The sequence below is a fragment of the Pecten maximus genome, chromosome 17 (genome assembly GCF_902652985.1).
Source record: "Pecten maximus chromosome 17, xPecMax1.1, whole genome shotgun sequence".
In the NCBI taxonomy this organism is placed as follows: domain Eukaryota; kingdom Metazoa; phylum Mollusca; class Bivalvia; order Pectinida; family Pectinidae; genus Pecten; species Pecten maximus.
Genome location: NC_047031.1, coordinates 11,243,948 through 11,267,340, shown reverse-complemented (window position 1 = coordinate 11,267,340; position 23,393 = coordinate 11,243,948). Strand labels below are relative to the sequence as shown.

The 23,393-nt window shown below is 38.0% G+C and overlaps 1 protein-coding gene across 4 annotated transcripts in view; it reads left to right on the top strand.

The window, feature by feature from the left end:
* The window catches only part of LOC117315356 (sodium- and chloride-dependent GABA transporter 2-like), a 182,065-nt gene that overhangs the window by 15,898 nt on the left and 142,774 nt on the right, over positions 1–23,393 (top strand). For 3 of the 4 annotated variants that reach the window (XM_033869511.1, XM_033869512.1, XM_033869509.1), the window contains exon 2: positions 23,047–23,077. The gene's annotated coding sequence lies outside the window, so the exon portion shown is untranslated. Of the gene's footprint in view, positions 1–22,115; positions 23,078–23,393 lie in introns of those variants that run through there. The other variant, XM_033869510.1, reaches the window with a different exon arrangement.

Below are 23,393 nucleotides of genomic sequence, written 5' to 3'. Positions count from 1 at the left end.
TTTCTGAGAAAGTACTTCAGGGATCTTTCTCAAATTTCATAAGTAGGTTCCCCTTGGTCCCTTGTATTGCATTTTTGGACCAGTCTGTCCTGAAAACAACCTGGCAAACAAACAACCATTATCGTTAAATCTCAAATTTCTTATATAGCAAGGATTCCCTTGTTTGAAAAGTACTGGAGGGATGTCTCAATTTGCACAGATTAGTAAAATGAAGGGAAAAGTAGAGAAAAGATCAATCTGACATGGAACCTATGAAGATCATTCAATGGTGGGCGCCAAGATCCCTCTGGGATCTCTTGTTTTCTATGAATTGAATAATTAAAAACATGATTATTTTCAAATTCAATTATGACAAATGATTTGAAATACCAGGAGGGGCCGAGTGGTTAAGGTGTCCCAACACTTTTACGCTAGCCCTCCACCTCTGGGTTGCGAGTTCGAAACCTACGTGGGGCAGTTGCCAGGTACTGACCGTAGGCCGGTGGTTTTTCTCCGGGTACTCCGGCTTCCCTCCACCTCCAAAACCTGGCACTTCCTTAAATGACCCTGGCTGTTAATAGGATGTTAAAAAAAAAAAAAAATACCAGGAAATGTCAGTTTTTAGCACACCTGCCCGAAGGGCAAGTGAGCTTATGCCGTGGTGCGGCGTCCGTCGTCCGTCCGGCTGTCCGTCCGGCGTCAACTTTTCATTTAAACAACTTCTTCTCAATAACCAAGAGGCCCAGGGACTTGATATTGGGCCTGTAGCAAGCTGGGATGAAGGGCTACCAAGTTTGTTCAAATAAATGACCTTGACCTTCATTCAAGGTCACATGGGTCAAATAGGCTATAATCTTCAAACAACTTCTCCTTAATAACCAAGAAGTCCAGGGACTTGATATTGGGCCTGTAGCATGCTGGGGTGAAGGGCTATGAAGTTTGTTCAAATAAATGACCTTGACCTTCATTCAAGTTCACAGGGGTGAAATCGGCTTAAACAATAATTTTGCGATAGCCAAGAGTCTCTGAAACCTGATATTAGGCAAATATTATGCTGGAATGGACTAGAAAATTTATTGATATGAAAAACCAAGCATACACTGATATTTGAATAAAGAAGTAATCAGCATAGTATGTGTAGAAATGACATCAATCAACTTGAAAGTTGGTGTAGAGCCAGGTGATTGGGCCTCTTGTCTTTAACACAAGGATGATATTATTACTCAGTATTCGTCTTTGGCCTCACCAAGTTGAAAACATGAACAATCATGCGACGTTTCCTATAGAAATCAGTTTAACTGACATGAAGTAGGGGGGATACAATTCCTATGGCTATAGAAATCAGTTTAACTGACATAAAGTAGGGGGGATACAATTCCTATGGCTATAGAAATCAGTTTAACTGACATAAAGTAGGGGGGATACAATTCCTATGGCTATAGAAATCAGTTTAACTGACATAAAGAAGGGGGGGATACAAATCCTAATAAAATATTGATTAGGTTGAATATTAACTGTATGTATTCAGACACACTTATTCATTCACATACATGTTTATAAAATCTTTGTTCTAACTGATGATTGTTTGATTGAAAACAATAAATTATTCCAGTTGAAGAAGACAGAAATGAGCTGTAGGCAATTCTTCAGACCATGAACATTTTTAACAGTTTTGGAGAGAACATATATTTGTGTCATTTGAAAATGTCCTAAATACATAATAACAAGTCAATTCTTTAATTTACTAGAAATGAAACTCAATATTTAAAGTAATGATCACTTTAGTGATTTAAAATCACACATCTTTATACAGCACATAGATCATGATTCATTTCCTCTTTTCAGTGGGACCCTGAAGAAAATCTGTGATTTGGTTGATGAATTCAAAGTTCATGTTGGTTGTTTCGAGTTCTTTTTAAGAATGACTTAATGATATATTCTTTTACCCCACTCCAACATCTACATAGGTGAACAGGTGATAGGTAATAATGATTAAAACAACACTCTTTCAACTATGACAGATATTCCTTGGGGCCATCTAACAGGTTTACCTTTCCCAAGGTGACACAGGGCAGACTTTATATTCAGTAAGTTTCAATTATTACTGCTTCAGTGACTATATCAGGGTTGATCAACAATTCAAATGATTTTTAACAGTTTTGAAATAATTCATCAATTTTTAGCTCACCTGCCCGAAGGGCAAGTGAGCTTATGCCATGGTGCGGCGTCCGTCGTCCGTCCGTCCGTCCGGCCGTCCGGCGTCAACTTTTTCATTTAAACAACTTCTTCTCAATAACCAAGAGGCCCAGGGACTTAATATTGGGCCTGTAGCATGCTGGGGTGAAGGGCTACAAAGTTTGTTCAAATAAATGACCTTGACCTTCATTCAAGGTCACATGGATCAAATAGGCTATAATCTTCAAACAACTTCTTCTCAATAACCAAGAGGCCCAGGGACTTGATATTTGGCCTGTAGCATGCTGGGGTGAAGGGCTACAAAGTTTGTTCAAATAAATGACCTTGACCTTCATTCAAGGTCACATGGGTCAAATAGGCTATAATCTTCAAACGACTTCTTCTCAATAACCACGAGGCTCAGGGACTTGATATTGAGCATGTAGCATGCTGGAGTGAAGGGCTGCAAAGTTTGTTCAAATAAATGACCTTGACCTTCATTCAAGGTCACATGGATCAAATAGGCTATAATCTTCAAACAACTTCTTCTCAATAACCAAGAGGCCCAGGGACTTGATATTTGGCCTGTAGCATGCTGGGGTGAAGGGCTACAAAGTTTGTTCAAATAAATGACCTTGACCTTCATTCAAGGTCACATGGGTCAAATAGGCTATAATCTTCAAACGACTTCTTCTCAATAACCACGAGGCTCAGGGACTTGATATTGAGCATGTAGCATGCTGGAGTGAAGGGCTGCAAAGTTTGTTCAAATAAATGACCTTGACCTTCATTCAAGGTCACATGGATCAAATAGGCTATAATCTTCAAACAACTTCTTCTCAATAACCAAGAGGCCCAGGGACTTGATATTGGGCCTGTAGCATGCTGGGGTGAAGGGCTACAAAGTTTGTTCTAATAAATGACCTTGACCTTCATTCAAGGTCACATGGGTCAAATAGGCTATAATCTTCAAACGACTTCTTCTCAATAACCATGAGGCCCAGGGACTTGATATTGGGCCTGTTGTTTGCTGTTGTGAAGGGCTACAAAGTTTGTTCAAATAAATGACCTTCACCTTCATTGAAGGTTACATGGGTCAAATAGGCTATAATCTTCAAACGACTTCTTCTCAATAACCATGAGGCCCAGGGACTTGATATTGGGCCTGTAGCTTGCTGGGGTGAAGGGCTACAAAGTTTGTTCAAATAAATGACCTTCACCTTCATTGAAGGTCACATGGGTCAAATAGGCTATAATCTTCAAACGACTTCTTCTCAATAACCAAGAGGCCCAGGGACTTGATATTGGGCCTGTAGCTTGCTGGGTTGAAGGGCTACAAAGTTTTCAAATAAATGACCTTGACCTTCATTCAAGGTCACATGGGTCAAATAGGCTATAGTCTTCAAACGACTTCTTCTCAATAACCACGAGGCCCAGGGACTTGATATTGGGCCTGTAGCATGCTGGGGTGAAGGGCTACAAAGTTTGTTCAAATAAATGACCTTGACCTGCATTCAAGGTCACATGGGTCAAATAGGCTATAATCTTCAAACGACTTCTTCTCAATAACCAAGAGGCCCAGGGACTTGATATTGGGCCTGTAGCATGCTGGGGTGAAGGGCTACCAATTTTGTTCAAATAAATGACCTTGACCTACATTCAAGGTCACGGGTGAAATTTTCGATAGCCAAGAGCCTCCAAGACCTGATATTAGGCCAATAGAATGCTGGAATGAAGGACTAGAAAATGTTTAATATGAATAAAACTAGCTTACAATGCTATTTGAATAAAGAGGTAATCAACATAGCATCTTTAGAAATGACCTCATCAACTTCAAAGTTGCTGTAGAGCCAGGTGAGCGATACAGGCCCATTGGGCCTCTTGTATTGAATAGTTAAAGAGAAAAAAAATTATGAAATTATATGATAATACTTTATTTTTCAACCTTTTAAAGCAGTTAAACGGTAAAAAAAATATTTTCAAAATTCTTACATTGTTACCTTATGATAAATTTTAGGGGGGGATACTTATCTTATGGGGGGGATACTTATCCTATGGCCATTTATTGTATCCGGATACTTATCCTATGGCCAAATATTGTACCCGGATACTAATCCTATGGCCTGTTTTAGTATCCGGGTACTTATCCTATGGGGGATACAAATCCCACATGACACCGGATGACATTTTTAGTGCTATGCACACTGCTCAATCTTATATTACTCTAAAGACTGATGCATGTTTTCAGCAACAGTCCATTTAAAAGTATCATTCTGTAATTAAAGGGGAACGTTAATTTACCTGTTTGTTAACTTGTTTGTTTTAACAGTATTAGTCTTAGAAATTCGCTAGTTACAGTAGGATTAACACATATAACGAATAATTTATCAACTTTTATTCCCGTTCGTTTTATTTATACAACAAACTACTTGTATAACAAATTCAATTTCAAGGTTCCTTGGAGTTCATTATAAACGAGTTTTACTGTAAATAGTTTCTTCAAATGAAATGAAGGCAGCAATTGGTTTGTTTCATAATGAATACTGTACATACAGAAATGAAAATTGTACCATCTGATCTTGTATGTGTTATTGATTTGTTAGAAACCAACTTAAGGTCAAACCTGTCTATTTTGGAGGGAGATGAGGGGCCGTGATAGATCAGCCAATGCCATGTATTTCAGGTGGTACGTGGTTTAAGTTGACAACGCTACCTAGTTGTGTCACTTTGTGTTTCTAGGGGAAAAATAGAAATATTTGGGCTGTCATGGTTGTGTCCATGGGCAAAACATTTTACCTTTATTGCTCTGGATGGGTGTGATAAAATACAACCCAGCAGAAACGAATATACAGTAAAAACTCCTTATTTTGCCACCTGTTATACCGCCAAACTCGCTTATAGCCATGAATTTATTCAAAACAGATTTCCTCCCACGCAAATGAAACCGTTTTACCGCCAAACTCGCATACCGCCATCCGCCATCATATTTCAAGAACAAAAGGTTAAAATAACATCATCTTGACCTTGTTAATGCAGTCAAGCTTCGTTAACTCGAACTCGGATAACTCGGTCACAGCCAAAATCCTTCTTTTTGTTAGTAATAAAAACTCGGATAATTTGAACTCGGATAACTCGAAAAACATGGTTATTCTGAAGAAAATGTTGGTCCCGATATTTTAAAACCTATGTAAAATGTACTGGTTATCTCGAAGTTGAAAACATTATTTTCATTTTTAAACAAAATGTGTCAGCAAAATACTCATCGTACGTATGGGTCATCGTACGTATCGGTAAATTTTCACAAATTCGGGCACGGGAAATATCCTGTCTTTGTTTCGGTCTGTTATTAAATTACATTAAACATACCCGACTAATGTTACTGTAAACCCATCTTTAATATGATCCAACAGTATTGATGTTGACAAACAGTACTTACATATATATAATCCCTTTGATGATTAAAGTAGTGTGATAATTATACCCAAGCTCGCTCCACTGTCAAATTATCTGGGTCACCATGTGCGATCAGGTGGAACTTATCCGACACACCTGAAATCACAACCATGGCCGCGTAATGCGTGGATTATTTTCAGGACTTTGTTTCTGATCGAAATATGATAAGTGATTTAAGTTTATGGTTTTAAAACTGTTGGATCATATTTAAGATCGATGTGTATACGTACTTGCGCACTGCTACTCCACTTGTCAACACGTGGCCTGTGCCGATGCACAGAAGGTGGCGATATTGCAAGGTTTCACAGTAGGAGGGATATACATGGTTTTACCCTAAATATAGACATTCGTTATTACTAAAACATTTTAATTGTTCATAATTTTAGAAACCCATTAAATGCAAAGATAGATAGCATCTTAACTCTTTCCGTACTCACGATGACTACACACGTCACAAAAACGTGCTCTTGTATCCTTCATGACGACTACACACGCAATAATTAACATGCTTTCAATCCTTTGTGACGACTCAGCTCGTCGGAAAACATCAGGAAAAATGTTGATATTACTTGCTGGTTCAGCATAGTCATACGAAGGAATTGACACGGAAATGATGTTTTAAAGAAATAATAAGCAATGTAAATATTGTATTGATGAATTATTTTACGTACCAGAAGCATATTCATTCGTTAAGATTGTATATTTCAAAGAATTCTGCCGGTTCATGCCGCGGTTGTTTACATAGCTACAAAATGGCGGCCTCAAATTTACTTTCGTTTTCTGCGAGATTATGGAGGTGTTAAACACAATAAAGTTATTAAAAACGATAGAATATATATAATTGAGTAACCTTTATCATCAAAATAATTATGAAATATGTAAAATATTTTTATACAACGAAAAAACAATGTTTTGGCTGCATGATTACTTGCACACGTGTGACACATGTGCCAATCAACATGTCATTTCCCGCGATTCTGCCTGTTGATTTCGCCGTATTTCAAAGGAAAAATTGGGTAAAAGAGTTTCTGTACTCAATACTCGTCCCATACGATAATTTTCATTTAATATTTAAAAAAGCATCACGCAACAGTAAAAGATTGTTTTATGGACGTCTGATGTGATAGCCATATGCTCCAATACACAAAGGACCTACCCAGCATTCACTTCTGGTAGCGACCGCGAAATTTGAATGAGTACGTAAAGAGTTAAAGTATGTTGTTTAAAGGTTTAAGAAGTTCTGTAAATGTTAGTCCGATGGAAATCAATCTGTAAATGTTAGTCCAAAGGAAATTGATCTGTAAATGTTAGTCCAAGGGAGATCTGTAAATGTTAGTCCAAGGGAGATCTGTAAATGTTAGTCTGGAAATCGATCTGTAAATTTAGTCCAAGGGAGATCTGTAAATGTTAGTCCAAGGGAGATCTGTAAATGTTAGTCCAAGGGAGATCTGTAAATGTTAGTCCAAGGGACAAAAATGGGTACTTGGTGGGGTGAAATGAAGAGTCAGTATATAAATGGGTACTTGGTGGGGTGAAATGAAGAGGCAGTGTAAAAATAGGTACATAATGGCGGGTGAAACAAAGAGGCAGGGTAGAAATTGTTCATGGTGGGGTGAAATGAAGAGGCAATGTAAAAATGGGTTTATGGTGGGGTGAAACAAACAGTCATTGTAAAAGTGGGTACTTGGTGGGGTGAAACAAAGAGGCAGGAGTGTAAAAATGGGTTCATGGTGGGGTGAAATGAAGAGGCAGTGTGAAAATGGGTATCTGGTGGGGTGAAACAGTCATTGTAAAAATGGGCCCAGGGTGGGGTGAAACAAAGAGGCAGGGTAGAAATGGGTACATAATGGTGGGGGAAATGAAGAGTCAGTATAAAAATGGGTTCATGGTGGGGTGAAATGAAGAGAAACTTGGGTAGAAGAGAAGTTAGAAAAGGAGATCACAAATATTGCAATGACAGCCATTGATCAATTGTAGATTTTGCAGTGTACCTTGTAAAGAAGGCTCAAAAGAAAATCCTCAATTCTGCAGGGGCACCCACATGTCACCTCTCCAATTCTGCCTTCACCCTTTCCACATCCACACTCACATTATTTGCATGTTCCATTCTGTAGAGACCCCTCACATTACTCACCTCTTACAACATGCAGTAGGTTATGCTGGTTGATCGTAAACAACTTTCTCAGGGACAGACGTAAGTCCTTTGGGATCAGCTTCCTAAGGGACAGACCTCAGTCCTCCGGGAACAACTTCCAAAGGGACAGACGTAAGTTCTCCAGGATCATCATCTACCTAGTGACAGACGTATTAGTCCTCCGGGGTCAACTTCCTTTGGGACAGACGTAAGTCCTTTGGGATCAACTTCCTTAGGGACTGACATATTAGTCCTCCGGGATCATCTTCCTTAGGGACTGATGTATTAGTCCTCCGGGATCAACTTCCTTAGGGACAGACTTAAGTCCTCTGGGATCAACTTCCTTTGGGACAGACGTATGTCCTCTGGGATCAACATCCTTTGGGACAGACATAAGTTCTCTGGGATCAGCTTCCCAAGGAAGTCCTCTGGGATTGTCTTGAAGTGGAGAGGCATCATGCAGGAACAGGTGTCCCCATGATTATGATCAAAGATTGTATCATTATTGGCAGTTTAACTAATGGAGCAACAGAAAACTGAAATACAGCAACAGGAGACAGTGTTATGATGAATTATTATGAGAACCTTACAATGGAGGTACCCACATCCATCTGTAGTGTGAGAGGACATCCCGGATCATTATGTGGAGACATATGGCACCACAGTCCACATATTTAACCACACCATACTCTTAACAGGAAAGAAAAATCAATTGTGATCTTCAGTTTCCTTTGTGGAAATAAAATGCTATTTATAATGCTTAATTTAGTGGGTAACGTTATGTACACCAAGAATATATATGTGAAGTATTATTAGCTCACCTGCCCGAAGGGCAAGTGAGCTTATGCCGTGGTGCGGCGTCCGTCGTCCGTCCGTCTGTTCGTCCGTCCGTCCGGCCGTCCGGCGTCAACTTTTTCATTTAAACAACTTCTTCTCAATAACCAAGAGGCCCAGGGACTTGATATTGGGCCTGTAGCATGCTGGGGTGAAGGCCTACAAAGTTTGTTCAAATAAATGACCTTCACCTTCATTCAAGGTCACAGGGGTCAAATAGGCTATAATCTTCAAACGACTTCTTCTCAATAACCAAGAGGCCCAGGGACTTGATATTGGGCCTGTAGCGTGCTATTGTAAAGGGCTACAAAGTTTGTTCAAATAAATGACCTTGACCTTCATTCAAGGTCACATGGGTCAAATAGGCTATAATCTTCAAACGACTTCTTCTCAATAACCAAGAGGCCCTGGGACTTGATATTGGGCCTGTAGCTTGCTGTTGTAAAGGGCTACAAAGTTTGTTCAAATAAATGACCTTGACCTTCATTCAAGGTCACATGGGTCAAATAGGCTATAATCTTCAAACGACTTCTTCTCAATAACCAAGAGGCCCAGGGACTTGATATTGGGCATGTACCATGCTGGAGTGAAGGGCTACAAAGTTTGTTCAAATAAATGACCTTGACCTTCATTCAAGGTCACATGGGTCAAATAGGCTATAATCTTCAAACGACTTCTTCTCAATTACCAAGAGGCCCAGGGACTTGATATTGGGCCTGTAGCATGCTGGGATGAAGGGCTACAAAGTTTGTTCAAATAAATGACCTTGACCTTCATTCAAGGTCACATGGGTCAAATAGGCTATAATCTTCAAACGACTTCTCAATTACCAAGAGGCCCAGGGACTTGATATTAGGCCTGTAGCTTGCTGTTGTGAAGGGCTACAAAGTTTGTTCAAATAAATGACCTTGACCTTCATTCAAGGTCACAGGGGTCAAATAGGCTATAATCTTCAAACGACTTCTTCTCAATTACCAAGAGGCCCAGGGACTTGATATTGGGCCTGTAGCATGCTGGGATGAAGGGCTACAAAGTTTGTTCAAATAAATGACCTTGACCTTCATTCAAGGTCACATGGGTCAAATAGGCTATAATCTTCAAACGACTTCTTCTCAATTACCAAGAGGCCCAGGGACTTGATATTGGGCCTGTAGCTTGCTGTTGTGAAGGGCTACAAAGTTTGTTCAAATAAATGACCTTGACCTTCATTCAAGGTCACAGGGGTCAAATAGGTTATAATCTTCAAACAACTTCTTCTCAATAACCAAGAGGCCCAGGGACTTGATATTGGGCCTGTAGCATGCTGGGGTGATGGGCTACAAAGTTTGTTCAAATAAATGACCTTGACCTACATTCAAGGTCACATGGGTCAAATAGGCTATAATCTTCAAACGACTTCTTCTCAATAACCAAGAGGCCCAGGGACTTGATATTGGGCCTGTAGCATGCTGGGGTGAAGGGCTACAAAGTTTGTTCAAATAAATGTCCTTGACCTTCATTTAAGGTCACATGGGTCAAATAGGCTATAATCTTCAAATGACTTCTTCTCAATAACCAAGAGGCCCAGGGACTTGATATTGGGCCTGTAACATGCTGGGGTGAAGGGCTACCAATTTTTTTCAAATAAATGACCTTGACCTTCATTCAAGGTCACAGGGGTGAAATTTGCGATAGCCAAGAGCCTCCAAGACCTGATATTAGGCCAATAGAATGCTGGAATGAAGGACTAGAACATAGTATCTTTAGAAATGACCTCATCAACTTCAAAGTTGCTGTAGAGCCAGGTGAGCGATACAGGCCCATTGGGCCTCTTGTTACTCTTTACCCAGAGTGTATCAGTCAATATTTAAAAACTCTATGATAGTTTTTATTACCTAATTAAGTTAATTCATATTGAATCCTTGGCTTTATCCTCCTGTGTGATATTCTAATATAGCTGAGTTTGTGTCCTTTCTATAATGACTGTAATTTTTATGTTGTGCCATTCTATTCTAATCTTAATTTCAATAATTTTTCTAGGTGTTATCTACCTTTAAAGAATTCCTTACATAAATTAACAAGGGATCATCAACATTTAGGCTTGGAAAGATGTTCTTAGGGCTTGGTCAAGATTAGATAACTCTACTAATATGAAAATAGTCAAAGGGAAAGCACTCTTGCATACACCTGTCTGGCATAACAAAAATATTACAATAGGCGGTGGAACAATTTTCTACTCTAAGTGGTATGAAAGGGGTATTTATGTCATTGGTGACTTCTTCAAAGATGTAAACAACAACACTTTTTTCTCTTTTAATGAATTTATTCAAAAGTATAGCATTAACACTAACTTTTTGAAATATAATGGAGTAATATCTGCAATAAAAAAATGTTTACAACACTTTGAATTTGATTCCACTAATTATAACTTTGTATATCCAGTTTTACCTAGCAATATTGCAATATTTCTTAATATTAATAAAGGCTCGAAGATATTTTATGATATTCTAAATTCAAAGAATGATATTACTGCTAAAGGGAAAGAGAAATTGTCTAACGTACTTGATTTCAATTTAAATGATTGGTGTAGTATATATATATATATACACTTCCTTTTACAGTATGTAAAAACTCACGATTACACTGGTTGCAATTTAGAATATCACATCATATCTTAACAACTAATTCATTTCTTTTCAAAGCCAAACTAACAAACAATCCATTCTGTAACTTTTGTAACTCAGAAATTGAATCAATTGTTCACCTTTTTTGGGAGTGTGACCAAGTTCAGAATCTTCTTGAAGGTCTAGATATATTATTAGATGCATTATTTATTCCCTTTAGACTAAATAAAAAAACAATGCTTTTTGGTAAATATGATGGTGATTATAAAAACCCATCCTTTAAAGTAGATAATCAAATTATTTTGATTATAAAACAATACATATACAGAAACAGATGTCTGCATAAATCTTTAAATATCAACTCTTTACTCTATTGTATCTATGATCATTATAAAGTCAGAAAATTTTGTAGCTCTAAAAAAGGGGAAAAAAAAAACAAACAAATGTTTGGCTGAATGGAGAAAATGGGATAAACTTTTGCAGATTATGGAATAATACTTTTTTAATCTGTTTTATTGACTTATACATTACACATTTATTTGTATTAAATATTAATAATCGCATACATGTGGTACCTTCTTCTTTTGCTGGAATCCCAGTGTCTGACAATTGCAGTAAATATATATAATTGAGTTAATCTACATTTTTTAGTAACAAGTCTACCACCCAGTCCTTTCCTCTTTTGGCATAAATTGTGTAAAGTATGATATTTATTTTTTTTTCTTTTGTACTCTCTTTGAATAAAAATGCTTTAAAATATTACAAAGTACTCCCTTCCTTTTCTTCTTCTCCTTCCTTTCGTTCTTCCACCTTTCATCCATCTTCTCTTCCTTCTCCTTCCTTTCTTCTTCTTCTTTATGTATGTCTGTATATGTCTATATGGATTTTTGTCGTTTTGTTCAAGATTAAATAATATAAATGTTATGATTTGTATCCTGTCCACGTGTATCTGTGTTTGTTTTTAGCCCACCATCATCAGATGGTGGGCTGTTCAAATCGCCCTGCGTCCGTGGTCCGTGGTCCGTCCGTCCGTCCGTCCGTCCCTCCGTCCGTCCGTCCGTCCCTCCGTCCGTAAACAATTTTTGTTATCGCTATTTCTGAGAAAGTACTGAAGGGATCTTTCTCAAATTTCATATGAAGGTTCCCCTTGGTGCTTAGTTATGCATATTGCGTTTTGAGACCAATCGGAAAACAAAATGGCCGACAGGCAGCCATCTTGGATTTTGACAATTGAAGTTTGTTATCGCTATTTCTGAGAAAGTACTGAAGGGATCTTTCTCAAATTTCATATGAAGGTTCCCCTTGGTGCCTAGTTATGCATATTGCGTTTTGAGACCAATCGGATAACAACATGGCCGACAGGCAGCCATCTTGGATTTTGACAATTGAAGTTTGTTATCGCTATTTCTGAGAAAGTACTGAAGGGATCTTTCTCAAATTTCATATGAAGGTTCCCCTTGGTGCCTAGTTATGCATATTGCGTTTTGAGACCAATCCGATAACAACATGGCCGACAGGCAGCCATCTTGGATTTTGACAATTGAAGTTTGTTATCGCTATTTCTGAGAAAGTACTGAAGGGATCTTTCTCAAATTTCATATGAAGGTTCCCCTTGGTGCCTAGTTATGCATATTGCGTTTTGAGACCAATCGGATAACAACATGGCCGACAGGCAGCCATCTTGGATTTTGACAATTGAAGTTTGTTATCGCTATTTCTGAGAAAGTACTGAAGGGATCTTTCTCAAATTTCATATGAAGGTTCCCCTTGGTGCCTAGTTATGCATATTGCGTTTTGAGACCAATCGGATAAACAACATGGCCGACAGGCAGCCATCTTGGATTTTGACAATTGAAGTTTGTTATCGCTATTTCTGAGAAAGTACTGAAGGGATCTTTCTCAAATTTCATATGAAGGTTCCCCTTGGTGCCTAGTTATGCATATTGCGTTTTGAGACCAATCGGATAACAACATGGCCGACAGGCAGCCATCTTGGATTTTGACAATTGAAGTTTGTTATCGCTATTTCTGAGAAAGTACTGAAGGGATCTTTCTCAAATTTCATATGAAGGTTCCCCTTGGTGCCTAGTTATGCATATTGCGTTTTGAGACCAATCGGATAACAACATGGCCGACAGGCAGCCATCTTGGATTTTGACAATTGAAGTTTGTTATCGCTATTTCTGAGAAAGTACTGAAGGGATCTTTCTCAAATTTCATATGAAGGTTCCCCTTGGTGCCTAGTTATGCATATTGCGTTTTGAGACCAATCGGATAACAACATGGCCGACAGGCAGCCATCTTGGATTTTGACAATTGAAGTTTGTTATCGCTATTTCTGAGAAAGTACTGAATGGATCTTTCTCAAATTTCATATGAAGGTTCCCCTTGGTGCCTAGTTATGCATATTGCGTTTTGAGACCAATCGGATAACAACATGGCCGACAGGCAGCCATCTTGGATTTTGACAATTGAAGTTTGTTATCGCTATTTCTGAGAAAGTACTGAATGGATCTTTCTCAAATTTCATATGAAGGTTCCCCTTGGTGCCTTAGTTATGCATATTGCGTTTTGAGACCAATCGGATAACAACATGGCCGACAGGCAGCCATCTTGGATTTTGACAATTGAAGTTTGTTATCGCTATTTCTGAGAAAGTACTGAATGGATCTTTCTCAAATTTCATATGAAGGTTCCCCTTGGTGCTTAGTTATGCATATTGCGTTTTGAGACCAACCGGATAACAACATGGCCGACAGGCAGCCATCTTGGATTTTGACAATTGAAGTTTGTTATCGCTATTTCTGAGAAAGTACTGAATGGATCTTTCTCAAATTTCATATGAAGGTTCCCCTTGGTGCCTAGTTATGCATATTGCGTTTTGAGACCAATCGGATAACAACATGGCCGACAGGCAGCCATCTTGGATTTTGACAATTGAAGTTTGTTATCGCTATTTCTGAGAAAGTACTGAATGGATCTTTCTCAAATTGCATATGTAAGTTTCCCTTGGTGCCTAGTTATGCATGTTGTGTTTTGAGACCAACATGAAAACAACATGGCCGACAGGCAGCCATCTTGGATTTTGACAATTTAAGTTTGTTATCACTATTTCTCTGAAAGTACTGAATGGATCTTTCTGAAATTTCATATGTAGGTTCCCCTTGGTGCTTAGTTATGCATATTGCGTTTTGAGACCAATCAGAAAACAACATGGCCGACAGGCAGCCATCTTGGATTTTGACAATTGAAGTTTGTTATCGCTATTTCTGAGAAAGTACTGAATGGATCTTTCTCAAATTTCATATGGAGGTTCCCCTTGGTGCCTCGTTATGCTAATTGCATTTTGAGATCAATTGGAAAACAATATGGTCGACAGGCAGCCATCTTTGATTTTGACAATTGAAGTTTCTTATCTCTATTCTCAAAGTACTGAATGGATCTTTCTCAAATTTCATAAGTAGGTTCCCCTTGGTCCCTTGTATTGCATTTTTGGACCAGTCTGTCCTGAAAACAACCTGGCAAACAAGCAGCCATTATCGTTAAATCTCAAATTTCTTATATAGCTAGGATTCCCTTGTTTGAAAAGTACTGGAGGGATGTCTCAATTTGCACTGATTAGTAAAATGAAGGGAAAAGTAGAGAAAAGATCAATCTGACATGGAACCTATGAAGATCATTCAATGGTGGGCGCCAAGATCCCTCTGGGATCTCTTGTTATCTTATACCATTGATGTTAGGTGTGTATGTTTTTTAAGGGTGAGAGGGTGAAAACATATGACGTTAAATATGAAAGGTTTTGGAAGAATATATAGTGTGAAAGCTGAACAATTGAGTGAATAGATGCAATATACATAAATTTGAATGTCAAAAGATAGAATGTAGAGTGAGTGAGTAAGTATGTAAATGTTTCCGAAGTAAAATATATATATGTACCTATGTATAATATGCCTTGGAAAAATAAATCAAATATAAAAAAAAACCCAACATTTAGGCTTAGAACTAAATACTCTTACTACAGATAAACCAGTAAGGAGCATGCATTCTAGTTAAACAATGAATGTGAATTCATTTCGACCCAGGGTTTGTTTATAGTAAGCGATCTAGGAGTCAGACCCTGGTGTTGATTTTTAATAAGTGATCAATGAGTTGAACCCTGAGGTTAATTTTTAGGTCACCTGAGCTTTGCTCAATTGACCTATTCTAATTGTCGTGGGTCCGTAAGTAATTTACATTTTCAACTTCTTCTCCAAAATTGCTTAACCAAATTCATTGAAATTTAGCAAGAAGCTTCTATGGCAAAATTGTGAATTATATGGTCCCCATCCCGATGAGGCCTGGGATGACATGGGATGACAGCTCAATGGTATGCACATGTTGGCCCTGACTGACCCCCAAAGTGGTGATGGACGGGGCAAAAAGAGTCAATTGAATTAACTTCAATACTTCTAAACTCAGGTGACTGTTAAGGCCCATAGGCCTCTTGTTAATAAGTGATCTAAGGATAATAATAGATCCTAGAGTTAATTAGTTGCTGTAAAACAGCCACCGAAGGCGATCATCGCTAAATTCCGCTAGAACAAATTCATTCGGAACTCTTAGAGGAATCAACATGTTGCTTATTTCTATGATAAATCCTGATGAGTTCAGCATGGAAATAATTTTCACCAAAAAGGCTAGCAACACACTAGACAATGATATCTCCTTCTGCAAAATATTTGTTTGTGGTTAAGTAATATGATTCATGGTTTCATAAGTTTGAGATCAATAAATTATAGATAAACAGTTAAAATCATACATAATGACCTGTTTTATCCCTGAGTATTAAGAACTATTTGCTGTGCAAGTTATTACCCTTGCTTCCTGGTTTGTGCGAGGGGAGGTAACTCGTATACACTCTAGTTGATGCGACATTGGAAAGTCACCTGGAGCTCTTGGGTTGATGAAATGGCCCTCGGCCGTCGAAAAGCCTATTGTTTATAGTAGTCTACAATGATTTTCAGTATCTGTAACCCTCTCTGACACAGACTGGATGTGTAACCCTCTCTGACACAGACTGGATGTAGACTACAGTGATTTTCAGTATCTGTAACCCTCTCTGACACAGACTGGATGTAGACTACAATGATTTTCAGTATCTGTGACCCTCTCTGACACAGACTGGATGTAGACTACAGTGATTTTCAGTATCTGTGACCCTCTCTGACACAGACTGGATGTAGACTACAATGATTTTCAGTATCTGTGACCCTCTCTGACACAGACTGGATGTAGACTACAGTGATTTTCAGTATCTGTAACCCTCTCTGACACAGACTGGATGTGTAACCCTCTCTGACACAGACTGGATGTAGACTACAGTGATTTTCAGTATCTGTAACCCACTCTGACACAGACTGGATGTAGACTACAGTGATTTTCAGTATCTGTAACCCACTCTGACACAGACTGGATGTAGACTACAGTGATTTTCAGTATCTGTACCCCTCTCTGACACAGACTGGATGTAGACTACAATGATTTTCAGTATCTGTAACCCTCTCTGACACAGACTGGATGTAGACTACAGTGATTTTCAGTATCTGTAACCCTCTCTGACACAGACTGGATGTAGTCTACAATGATTTTCAGTATCTCTAACCCTCTCTGACACAGACTGGATGTAGTCTACAATGATTTTCAGTATCTGTAACCCTCTCTGACACAGACTGGATGTAGACTACAATGATTTTCAGTATCTGTAACCCTCTCTGACACAGACTGGATGTAGACTACAGTGATTTTCAGTATCTGTAACCCTCTCTGACACAGACTGGATGTAGACTACAATGATTTTCAGTATCTGTAACCCTCTCTGACACAGACTGGATGTGTAACCCACTCTGACACAGACTGGATGTAGACTACAATGATTTTCAGTATCTGTGACCCTCTCTGACACAGACTGGATGTAGACTACAGTGATTTTCAGTATCTGTAACCCTCTCTGACACAGACTGGATGTGTAACCCTCTCTGACACAGACTGGATGTAGACTACAGTGATTTTCAGTATCTGTAACCCACTCTGACACAGACTGGATGTAGACTACAGTGATTTTCAGTATCTGTAACCCACTCTGACACAGACTGGATGTAGACTACAGTGATTTTCAGTATCTGTACCCCTCTCTGACACAGACTGGATGTAGACTACAATGATTTTCAGTATCTGTAACCCTCTCTGACACAGACTGGATGTGTAACCCACTCTGACACAGACTGGATGTAGACTACAGTGATTTTCAGTATCTGTGACCCTCTCTGACACAGACTGGATGTAGACTACAATGATTTTCAGTATCTGTAACCCTCTCTGACACAGACTGGATGTAGACTACAATGATTTTCAGTATCTGTAACCCTCTCTGACACAGACTGGATGTAGACTACAGTGATTTTCAGTATCTGTAACCCTCTCTGACACAGACTGGATGTGTAACCCACTCTGACACAGACTGGATGTAGACTACAGTGATTTTCAGTATCTGTAACCCTCTCTGACACAGACTGGATGTAGACTACAATGATTTTCAGTATCTGTGACCCTCTCTGACACAGACTGGATGTAGACTACAATGATTTTCAGTATCTGTAACCCACTCTGACACAGACTGGATGTAGACTACAGTGATTTTCAGTATCTGTAACCCTCTCTGACACAGACTGGATGTGTAACCCACTCTGACACAGACTGGATGTAGACTACAATGATTTTCAGTATCTGTAACCCACTCTGACACAGACTGGATGTAGACTACAGTGATTTTCAGTATCTGTGACCCTCTCTGACACAGACTGGATGTAGACTACAGTGATTTTCAGTATCTGTAACCCTCTCTGACACAGACTGGATGTAGACTACAATGATTTTCAGTATCTGTAACCCTCTCTGACACTGAGACTGGATGTAGACTACAGTGATTTTCAGTATCTGTAACCCTCTCTGACACAGACTGGATGTAGACTACAATGATTTTCAGTATCTGTAACCCTCTCTGACACAGACTGGATGTAGACTACAATGATTTTCAGTATCTGTAACCCTCTCTGACACAGACTGGATGTAGACTACAATGATTTTCAGTATCTGTAACCCTCTCTGACACAGACTGGATGTAACCTTCCCAGATCTGACAGTTTAGAGACATAATTATGTACTTATGCCAAACTGACGGCTGTGGTGTAATTATATGTGGGAGAGTAGCACAGTGCACATTAAAGGGAGAGATTTGTCATTGTGGAGAAATTCTTTCTGTAGCCAGATGTTTGCCTGATGTGTTCATGAATGGGCTCATTACAATTTACCAGGCCCTCAACTCAGCTCCAGTTTATGCCTGGATAGCTTATTATTGCAGAATTTGTAAGTGTTTTTATTAACACTTTATTGGTATAGCATTTTTGGGAGCTTGATTCAATATATGATCTATTACTACATTGAGAAGTCCACATATGGAGATATTTTAAATTCTGATCAAAGATATATTTTTTGAAACTTCACAAATTGTGTGCTATGCATGTAACAACCAAATTACAGTGCACTAGTAGTCACCATGACCTTCACCTATGGTCATTGGTCAAAACTCATGTTAGCTAGCCGATAGCTAACATGTTTTATTCACAAATATAAATCTGTCCTGCATGGGTAAAATCTCAGCTGTAGTAGCCTTTGACAATTACAATAGTCTTTAAATCATTTTTGTCAGAATTTTCAGGACCTACTGCCAGACAATACTGGACCAAATAAAACTGTGTCAGCTGGCTGTCTTGTAGACCAGACCTTAGTGTAGATCTCCATTTTTAGCTCACCTGGTCAGAAGGAGGTTAACGTAGTTGAGGTGAAATCATGGCCATTTCTTGCTCCTATAGCCATACAAGTAGCACAATAATTACACAATGATTAACATCATCAAAATGTCAGATTTTGATGTGAGATATATTATGACCTGAAAATGTTGTGACTTTGACATTTGGATTCTCTTTCATCCAAAATCAGGGCCATTTCTCTGTAGCATATTTTCTGATTCAGTGGTATCGACCTTGTACATTCATCTAACAAATTATTCAGGATATTTTTAGGGCTTGTGAAAAGGCCTATTATATTTGTTCGATTATTTTTTATAACCCCGCAACGAAGTTAGGGGGGGGGGGGGGGGGGGGGGGGGTATACTGGAATCAGGTTGTCCGTCCATCCGTCCGTCTGTCTGTAGATGCATTTTGTCCGGACAACTCCTCCTAAACTGATGGGCCAATTCCGATGAAACTTCACACAAATATTAATGATCATGTGTAGATGTGCATGCCACTTTATTTTTCTCAAAATTATGGTTCCTATGGCAACTGGTCACTATAAACAGGTTTTCCGATAAGAACCATAACTTTAAGTTTGTCCAGACAACTCCTAAACTGAAGGGCCGATTTCAATGAAACTTCACATAAATATAGAGGACCAAACAAAGATGTGCATGCCACTTTCTTTTTTTTCAAAATTATGGTTGCTATGGCAACTGGTCACTATAAACAGGTTTTCCGATAAGAGCCATAACTTGATGCTTGTCCGGACAACTCCTCCTAAACCGAAGGGCTGATTTCAATGAAACTTCACACAAATATAGAGAACCATGTGTAGATGTGCATGCCTCTGTATTTTTCACAAAATTATGGTTGCTATGGCAACTGGTCACTATAAACAGGTTTTCTGATAAGAACCATAACTTTAAATTTGTCCGGACAACTCCTTCTAAACTAAATGGCCAATTTCTATGAAACTTCACACAAATATAGAGGACCATACATAGATGTGCATGCCACTTTTTTTTTTTTTTGAAATTATGGTTGCTATGGCAACTGGTCACTATAAACAGGTTTTCCGATAAGAGCCATAACTTTATGCTTGTCAGGACAACTCCTCCTAAACCGAAGGGCCAATTTCAATGAAACTTCACACAAATATAGAGGACCATGGGTAGATGTGCATGCCACTTTCTTTTTCTCAAAATTATGGTTGTTATGGCAACTGGTCACTATATTACTGGGTTATCTTAGTTAGCCTCTAATTACAGTTCCAATTCACCATTGACTTGTGCAGATTGCGGGGGTATTAGTCAGCCATCCTGGCGACAGTTCTAGTTTCTTCTGTACTATATTTTGTGACAACAACTGATCCAAAATGGTTATAGGTATGTGAATTCATTGAGGAACTCAGCTTATGCCATATACTGTGTCATCCCTAGTCTGGCATCTGGCATCTGTCCATCTGTAAACAATTAAATTTCTCTTCCGAGATGCTGATTGGAATTTAACAAAATTTGACTGGAATTCTCTAAAATTAAGCAATGGATATCGCTCATATTTGTCTGGTAGCATCGTTATGGGATGGGGATTCAAAACTGTACAAATGGTGAGGCGTAAAAACATTTTAGGTCACCTGAGACGAAGTGTTTGTCCATCGTTGTACGTTCGTTCGTTCGTAAGCAATTTACATTTTCGACTTCTTCTCAATAACCTAGAGACATGATATTTGGTTTATATATAGCATGCATGTGTGAAGGGCTATCAAGATTGTTCAAATGAGTGACCTTGACCTTCATTCAAGGTCACAGTGGTCAAATATGCTAAAATCTTTAAACAACTTCTAGATAAATCAAGAGGCTCAGAGACTTGATATTTAGCCTGTAGCATGCAGGGGGGCTATCAAGATTGTTCAAATGAATGACCTTGACCTTCATTCAAGGTCACATTGGTCAAATATGCTAAAAGTATTTTCTTCTCATAAACCAAGTGGCTTATAGACCAGATATTGCCCATACCGAAATAATGCACAGAAAAAGTACAGAAAAAGCGTTAAAAAGGTTGCTTTTTTTTACTCAAAAAAAGTACACAGGTAAAAAAAAAAGGCTAACAAAAGTATACTTTTAGTACATTTTATTGTCATCATAAAGTACAGAAAAAGCACATAGATAGTACAAAAAAAGTACTTTTATAGTTTTTTAGTAGGAAAAAAGTACTGAAAAAGTAGGAAAAAAGTACTGAAAAGTAGGAAAAAAGTACTGAAAAAGTAGGAAAAAATCACCAAAAAAGCAGGAAAAAGGTACTAAAAAAAGTAGGAAATTAATACTGAAAAAGTAGGAGATTAGCAATTAATTAGAATACTGCATGCTTGAACAATATATACATCAGTCCCATGCCTAAGAGAAATGCATAATTGTATCAATTGAAAACAAATATTGAAATGCAAGATTAGTTATCCAATCACAATTCCACTGAGTATAATTTCATGCCATAGCAAAGTCTAATAAGCTCGAAAGAAATTTGTTGAAAGGTGAGGATAAGGATTTACAGATGGACATGTATGTATATATATATAGCATGCTGGGGTAAAGGGCTATTAAGATTGTTCAAATGAATGACCACGACCTTCATTCAAGGTCACATGGGTCAAATATGCTAAAATCTTTAAATGACTTCTTTTTGATAACCAAAAGGCCCACAGACTCAATATTAGGTATGTAGCATGCTGGGAGAGTGACTTCTTTTTGATAACCAAAAGGCCCACAGACTCAATATTAGGTATGTAGCATGCTGGGAGAGTGACTTCTTTTTGATAACCAAAAGGCCCACAGACTCAATATTAGGTATGTAGCATGCTGGGAGAGAGGGGTACCAAGACTTTTTCTCAATAACCAAGAGGCCCAGAGACCTGATATTAGGTCTGTTGCATGCTGGGGTGAAAGGCTTTGTTCAAATTAATGACCTTGATTTTTCATTCAAGGTTACAGCTGGGGTCAAATATGCTAAAATCTTTTAAATGTCTTCTGGAGGACCAACACACATAGAAGTGATAAATTTTGCATTGGCCTCATATTCAAGGTTGCAGGAATCAAATCTACCAAAATCTACCAAAATTCAGGGCAGGGCCAAATGGGGTCAATTGTACAAACACCCTGTCATCATGTCATGTCAAAAATCCAATATGACTGTCATCATGTCATGTCAAAAATCCAATATGACTGTCATCATGTCAATTGTCAAAAATCCAATATGACTGTCATCATGTCAATTGTCAAAAATCCAATATGACTGTCATCATGTCATGTCAAAAATCCAATATGACTGTCATCATGTCAATTGTCAAAAATCCAATATGACTGTCATCATGTCATATCTAAAAAGTTTTAAATGGTAATAACTCCAAAACCATTGAATTGACTTGGTTCATGCAATTATATCATTTGTAGAATATCTTTAAGGCTAATTTTCCCCCATGCCATGTTAATTTATAAAGCTCACAAAGGGTCAACAGTCCGTCTATTTTCAGAAAATTTTCATTTCTTCATACTTAGGGATGCTGACTTTCTCTAACTAATATGTCACCACAAAATATTCATAATAAAAAAATGTCCATAAAGGGTCAAAGTTTATTTATCTTTAGAAATTTTTCACTTTTCTACTTTTTGGAAAAATTCTTTCAATATTAAGGTCCATGGAGTATGTCATTCTGATGATTATAAAATATTCTACACCAGTTAGTTATTTTTGTAAATAGTAAGCCTTTAGGTATTTTGTGCTTTAAATAGATGAAAATTTCTAGTTGGAGTACCTGATTTATGTAAATCTTTCTTTAAAGACCTAAAAGTTACGTTTAAATGTTTTATATGAACATTTTCATGTGTATTTAGTTTCATAAATAATTAAAACAAGGAAAAAAACCTACAATCTATTGGTTATTCAGTATCCACAAGGTGTTTTAAGATTGTCTTGATTTCAGCAAATTTATGGGAAGTTGTAAAAATCTTTCAAGTTACAACAATGTTTTGTTTTTGTTTTACAGCTATGAGGATGCTGGGCAGATTGGAGTACATGTAAGTTTTATTTACTGATCATGTTAATGTGAACACTTTGGTCACACTTTGTTCAAGAATTCATTTATCCACAAATTAATTCAGTATTTAAAATTTGACATCAAAGTATTTTCATAATTGCCTGTTGAATATAAATACAATATTTATATTCTTACTCATTACACATTTACTTTAGGGCAGATAAAACATCTACTATGAAATATATGAATGTCTGTAAAGCTCACCTGCCTGAAGGGCCAGCGTCAACTTTTTCCTTTAAACAACATCTTCTCAATAGTCACAAGGCGCAGAGATCTGATATTTGTCCTGTACCATA